Source organism: Chiloscyllium punctatum, chromosome 31, assembly GCF_047496795.1.
Source record: "Chiloscyllium punctatum isolate Juve2018m chromosome 31, sChiPun1.3, whole genome shotgun sequence".
NCBI classification, from domain to species: domain Eukaryota; kingdom Metazoa; phylum Chordata; class Chondrichthyes; order Orectolobiformes; family Hemiscylliidae; genus Chiloscyllium; species Chiloscyllium punctatum.
Window position 1 is genome coordinate 68,414,825 of NC_092769.1, and position 6,828 is coordinate 68,421,652.

Consider the following 6,828-nt stretch of genomic DNA (forward strand, 5'->3'; position numbering starts at 1 on the left):
CACCCAGAGAGCTTTCAGGGCATGGGGCCGTGTGCGCTAGGGATGGGAAGCTCAGTCAGTTAATCCAATTTTATGGGGGCGTCTTAGAGTAGAAAGGATACACAGGAAGTGGAGGACATACAGGGGGCCTGGGTTGGAGGATGGCCAAGGTCTTGAAGAGTTGTCAGAGATTACAAAGGCAAGGGTGGGTTGGAGGGACTGAAGTGTACTGCTCCCCCAATACTGACCCTCTGACGGCGCGGAGCTCCCTCAGCCCTGACCCTCCGACAGTGCGGCACTCCCTCAGTACTGACCGTCTGACGGCGCGGAGCTCCCTCAGCCCTGACCCTCCGACAGTGCGGCACTCCCTCAGTACTGACCCTCCGACAGTGCGGCACTCCCTCAGTACTGACCCTCCGACAGTGCAGCACTCCCTCAGTACTGACCCTCCGACAGTGCGACACTCCCTCAGTACTGACCCTCCGACAATGCGGCACTCTCTCAGTACTGACCCTCCGACAGTGTGGCACTCCCTCAGTATTGACCCTCCGACAGTGCGGCACCCCTTCAGTACTGACCCTCCGACAGTGGGCACCCCCTCAGTACTGACCCTCCGACAGTGCCCACTCCCTCAGTACTGACCCTCTAACAGTGCGGCACTTCCTCAGTACTGACCCTCCGACAGTGCGGCACTCCCTTAGTACTGACCCTCCGACAGTGCCGCACTCCCTCAGCACTGACCCTCCGACAGTGCGGCACTCCCTCAGTACTGACCCTCCGACAGTGCGGCACTCCCTCAGTACTGCCCCCCGACAATGCGGCTGTCCCTCAGTACTGACCCTCCGACAGTGCGGTGCTCCCTCAGTACTGACCCTCCGATAGTGCGGCACTCCCTCAGTACTGACCCTCCGACAGTGCGGCACTCCCGCAGTACTGACCCTCCGACAGTGCTGCACTCCCACAGTACTGACCCTCCGACAGTGCGGCGCTCCCTCAGCACTGACCCTCCGACAGTGCGGCACTCCCTCAGCACTGACCCTCTGACAGTGCAACACTGCCTCAGTACTGACCCTCTGACAGTGCGGCACTCCCTCAGTACCGACCCTCCGACAGTGCGGCACTCCCTCAGTACTGACCCTCCGACAGTGCGGCACTCCCTCAGTACTGACCCTCCGACAGTGCGGCACTCCCTCAGTACTGACCCTCCGACAGTGCGGCGCTCCCTCAGTACTGACCCTCCGACAGTGCCCACTCCCTCAGCACTGACCCTCTGACAGTGCAGCACTCCCTCAGTACCGACCCTCCGACAGTGCGGCTCTCCCTCAGTCCCGAAGTTCACCCCTTTGTACATCCCCCTCATGCCTGATAAAGAATCAGACCCCACTCTCCAATCAGAATTCTTTTATTAATTTGAGGTGACCAGTCCCTGCCACCTTCTCCTTCAAACAGGGAAGCACAGTCCCTCTTCATGCTGGGCCTTGGACATCGAGTTGAAACCATCTCAGTTGAGCCACTGTGTGTCATGGCCGGTCTGTTGTCCTTTCATCTTCAGCCCCTTGCCTCCTCGTCCAACTCTCAATCCTCGTGACTCCCCTCCGTCAAAATCCTTAATCCTTCCCTTTTTCGGGGGAGCGCCACTCGAGCCTTCGCCCGCGATGGGATCTCCGCCCCCCCACCCCCGGGTCCCGGCCTGTTGCCTGGCGACGTGGCGGCCTAGTGGAGGAGGCTGAGGGCTTTGGCCACCTTCACCCGGACGCTGGGCACGGGGTCTTGCAGCATGGCCGCGATGTCCCCGCAGACGTTGCTGTTGGCGGCAGCCTGGTGGTACTTCCTGGGCAGCCTCTGAAGCAAGCTGGCAGCGAAGGCCACTGCGTTGCCACGAACCTCGGGCAGCAGGCTCTTGAAGAAGGTGGCGCCCACCGCCAGGTAGATGCTGACCTTGGCCGGGAAGTCCTCCGCCACGGCCTTGGCCAGGGAGCCGAGGAACGCCCAGTAGTCCAGCTCCTTGCCGTCGGCCAGCTCGTGGCGGAAGAGCCCGCGCAGGCTGTCGGAGCCCAGCAGAGGCCCGGCCGAGCAGAGGGCACCCTTGCAGGCCTCCTCCACCTCCCCGCTGCCGTCGTTCAGGTGCAGGACGAGGCTGACCAAGCTGGCGTGGACCTGCTCCACGTAGATGGGCCGCAGCTCCCCCTCGCCGAAGCGGGCCAGGCTGCCGAAGAGCCGGAAGGCGCCGCCGCGCACCTGCTCGTTGCCGTGCTCGAAGAGGGGCTGGGCGGCCAGGATGACGTCGGCCAACAGGCCCCGGGCCTGGCCCTCCTCCAGCAGCGCCAGCAGGCCTGTCAGGCTGCCCAGGGCCTCCGCCTTGACCAGGTCGCGCGGGTCCTCGCCCCCGCTGACTCCGGCTATCATGGCGCGTGCCAGCCGGTCGGCGTAGAGCCCCAGCTTGCCTGGCTCCCCGTCCGCAGCCGCCACCGCCTTGCCCAGGGCCCGGAAGCAGAGCAGGCGCACGATGGGCACGGCGTCCTCGGCGCAGCCCAGCAGGCTGGCCAGCAGCATGTCGGTGAGCTGGAGCTCACGGGCGGCGGGCAGGCTGAGCAGCTCGCCCAGGAAGGCCGCCAGGGTCACCCGCTGCGGCTTGGGGGCGGCCGGCAGGGCGGCGGAGAGCCGGTGGGCGACGGCGGCCAGCTGGGGCCTGACGTGGTGAGCCGCCGCCCGGGCCAGCAGCGCCACCCCCTCGTGGTGGCCCTCCGAGCTCCGGAGCAGGGCCCAGCCGCCGGACCCCTCCATGGCCTGCACCACGGCCTCGGTGCGGCCCACCGTCAGCGCCGCCTTCAGCGTCTCCACCGAGTAGCCGCAGACGTCCACGGTGCTCTGCTTGGAGCGCGACGGCGAGAGCTTCCAGTGCTTGGGGTCGCCGGCGTGGAAGAGCTCCTGGGGGAACTCCACCCCGACGCTGGAGCTGAGATGGAGCAGCAGGGTGGCGAAGAGCTGGGGGTAGAGGCCCCGCACCGGACCCACCGACTCCGGGTTGGAGAGCATCTCGCCCAGGGCGCAGACGATAGCCAGCGGCTCCAGGGCTGAGCAGACGGCCCCGCTCTTGTGCACCAGGGAGCCTCCCAGTCTCTCGCTGGGGGCCAAGTGCTTGCCCAGCGCCTCCAGCAGCAACTCCATGCAGCGGGTGGCCAGAGTGGCCTCACCGGCTAGTGCCCGCCAGATCTCGCAGGTGTACCCGTCGAAGGGCAGCGGGGTGCAGAGCAGGCAGGAGACCACCTCGGCCGTGTTCTGGGAGGCCAGCACGCAGATGAAGTGCACCATGGAGAGTTTGACCTGCTCGCCGGCGATCCACTGCAGCCGGAGGTACAGGGCCTTCAGGATCTCGGCCACGTGGCCCTCCAGCACCGCGCCGCACGAGCGCACCACGGTGTTCATGACGATGGAGGCGGCGCTGGAGCAGGCCGGGTGCGGGTCGTCCAGGCCCTCGAAGAGCACGAAGAGCAGGGTGCTGACCTGCTCCTGGGGCAGGCGCCTGGCGACGACCTTGGCCAGCTCCGAGCAGCCCCGCAGCAGCGCCTGGCTCTCCCCCTGGTCCAGCCGGGCGCCGATGGCCTTGAGGTGCTCCACCAGCTCGTCGGCCTGGCCCTCCGGCAGCCCGGCGTACCGCAGGTGGACGCAGAAGAGGGTGTAGATGCTGCCCACGGCCAGCCGCCGCACCCTGGGCACCGGGTCGGTGCAGCGGGGCACCAGGCGGCCCACCATGGTGCCCAGGTGGCTGAACTCCACCTCCGGGCGCGGCACCATCTTCTCCAGGTAGAGGGCGGCCAGCTGGGCGGTAATGTCCAGTGCCCACTCCCGCTCGTGGTCCCGGGTGGAGATGACCCAGCCCTCCACGTGCTTGAAAACGGCCTGCAGCCCGTCGGGGGAGAGCACGTGCATCAGGATCTCGTTCAGCAGGCCCTGCAGAGCCGCCGCCGTCTCGCGGTACAGGTCCTCGCGCTCCCAGCCCTCCTCCCCGGCCTTCTCCGGAGGCTGAAGGCCCAGCACGCTATCCAGGCAGGTCTTGATGAGCTCGGTCACGTAGGCCCGGTTCACCAGGGGCTCCAGTCGGATGAGGCAGGCACAGGCGGTCATCGCCAACTGGCAGGCGGGCGTCTTGAGCGGGGCCCTGGCCTCGGCCTTGATCAGGCCCTGCATGGTGGCCAGCAGCTCGGCCTTGCGGGCAAAGGGGTAGGAGTGCCTCCACCGGTTGGCGTGCACGGCCTTGGCCACCAGGGTGACCGCCTTGATCAGGCTCAGCTTGACCGTGGGGTCCTTGGTCTCCACCCTGATGCCCAGCACCTTGGTGCTCGCCAGGCCAACGATGTGCTGCAGGATGCCGGCCTCCAGCCGCGGCATCAGCAGCTCCTCGGGGGCGTACAGCGCCACGTAGCCGTAGCACAGGATCAGCGTGCTCTTCATCCGCTCCAGGTCACCGTCCACCTTCTCCACCAGGCTGGCGAAGAAGCTGACCGTCTTCCTCAGGGCGTCCAGCCGGACGAACTCCTCCAGCCGGGCCAGCGTGGCCTCGAAGTGGGTCATGGCGCAGAAGCCGACGCCGATGGCCAGCCCCTCGCGCTCCAGGGCCTCACCGTGCTGGGCGCTCAGCAGCATCTCCTGGAGCTGCTGGTGGATTGTCTCGGCGCTCTGGGTGTGCTGCAGCATGATGCCCAGGCACTTGTAGAGGAACTGCTTCTCCCGGGAGACGTGGGCGTATGCCAACGGGGCGCCCTGCCAGGCGTTGATCTGGTTGGTCATCTCCTCGGCCAGGCGGCCGGTCCACTGGGCATTGCCCACCGCCTCCGCCGTCCGGAAGAGCAGGAGGAGCAGGTTCTTCTCCCACTGCTGCTGGGCCACGGTCTCCTCGGTGTGCTCGGCCAGGTACCTCAGCAGGGTGGGCACCTCGGCTGCCCACAGCCCCTCCAGCGCCGGGTGGATGGTGGGGCCCAGCGCCAGCAGCAGCCCCAGAGCGGCCTCCCCCCGTTGCCGCCCCTCGTAGGGCAGGGAGGCGGCCACCAGGAGGCGTGCCACCAGGGCCTGAGGGGACGGCAGGCTGGGCCGCTTGTCGTAGTTGAGCTCGAAGAGCTGCAGGCCTGGGCGCCGGCGGCCGGTGACGGCCAGCTCCAGGGCCCGGCAGACGGCGGGCAGGGCGTGCGTGTGCTGGGCCGGCGTCACGTACTCCAGCAGCGAGGGCCACAGCACCGGGGTCAGCCTCTCCAGGCCCGCCATCCAGAGCAGCAGGCCCGCCGCCACCTCCTTCAGCTCACCGTCGCTCACCTCCCCGGCCTTGGCAGGCGCCCGCGCCTCGGCCAGCCCGCACTGGCACACCGCAAACTCCACCGCGGCGGCCCCTCCCTCCAGCTCCAGGTAGCCGCGCTCGGCCAGGGCCTCAATCAGGTCCAGGAGCGCCCTCTTGACGCGGCTGGCGGGGTCCTGAAGGGGGGCCTTGATGCCGGCCAGCACGGTGGCCTTCCTGCCCTCCAGCAGCCGGTGCTCGGCGACCACCAGGTGCCGGAGGATGGCCAGGGTGCCCAGCCGGCTGCGCTCGCTGTTGGCCAGCTTGTGGACCAGGAACTTCAGCACGGCATCCGGTGAGGCCCGGGTCACCACGGAGAAGCAGGCCAGCAGCTCCTCCCGGTTGCCGGGGGCCAGGTCGCTCTCGGGGTCGGCGGGCTGGCAGACCTGGTGGTGGAGCGGGTGCAGCAGGCCGTCCACTTGGGCCTCCAGGCCGCGAGTGTCTGCGCTGTGCGCCACCTCCAGGGCCCGGCGCAGGAGGCGGCTGACGTGGTACGGCTCCTGCTGCTTCCGGTAGAGCGAGACCACGGCAGGCAGCAGGCGGGGCAGCTCCTCCTGCAGCTTGTCACCGCCCAGGACCGGCACCAGCTCCCCCAGGGCGGTCAGCACCTCCAGCCGCAGCCTGGGCTCCTTCAGTGGGAGCCAGGCGTTGAACAGCGTGTCATAGGCCGCGTGGATCTCGCGGCAGAAGGCCCCCTTCTTCTGGGCCTGCGCCTCCTGGTGCTGGAGGACGCCGCGGCTGAGCAGGCCCAGGGCAGAAGCCAGGGCCATCCTCATCCTGTCGGTCTTGGCCTGGCTCAGCATGGGGACGAGGGCCTCCAAAATGGTGGACATGTAGGGCGCCATGTTGCCCCTGCCGGCCAGGGCCAGGCGCGCCACCGCCCGCACCATGGAGGGGTCCGGCAGCCGATCGGCCTTGAAGCTCCTCAGCGTCTTGTCCAGGACCTCCTCGGTGTAGCTGCCTCCCAGAGCCACCAGAAGGTCGCCATAGGCCTCCTTGCAGGCCTCGCTCAGGGCCTCGTCGGGCCGCGCCAGCTCCCGGGCGGCTGCGGCCACCAGCTGCTTGGCGGTCAGCTCGCTGACCCGGCTGCCAGCCTCCTCCGCCACCAGCCACATGGCCCGCAGGATGACGGCCCGGTGCTGCTCCTCCAGCTGGCCGTGCTTGCTCAGGTAGTCCAGGCAGGAGGTGAGCAGCAGGTCGGTGTGGTGCGCCCCCAGCTCCCGGAGGGACAGCACGATCTGCCGCCGCACCGCCTCGTCCCTGTCAAAGGCCGCGTCCCGCAGCGCCTTGAGGGAGCCCTCCACGCTGCAGGCGGCCATCATGCCCTCCGCTCTCCTCCACCGGCCGGCGTAGTCTTCCCCCCCTCCCCCCCTGGCGGCCAACCCCCCCTCCTCCTCCTCCTCCTCCACGTCGGCCTCCACCTTCGCTGCCTGCCCCTCCCTTTCGCCCTCCGCCAGGAAAGTCTCAGTCGGGTCCACGGCTCCGCCTCATCGATGGGCCAGCCTCGTAGGCCTCAGGCTCCA

General features: G+C 68.3%; 1 pseudogene; it reads right to left on the reverse strand.

Annotated features, from left to right (window-relative positions):
- Positions 1-1,692: 1,692 nt before the first annotated feature.
- LOC140457177 (maestro heat-like repeat-containing protein family member 1 pseudogene) lies at positions 1,693-6,624 on the reverse strand (annotated as a pseudogene).
- Between the last annotated feature and the right edge of the window lie 204 nt (positions 6,625-6,828).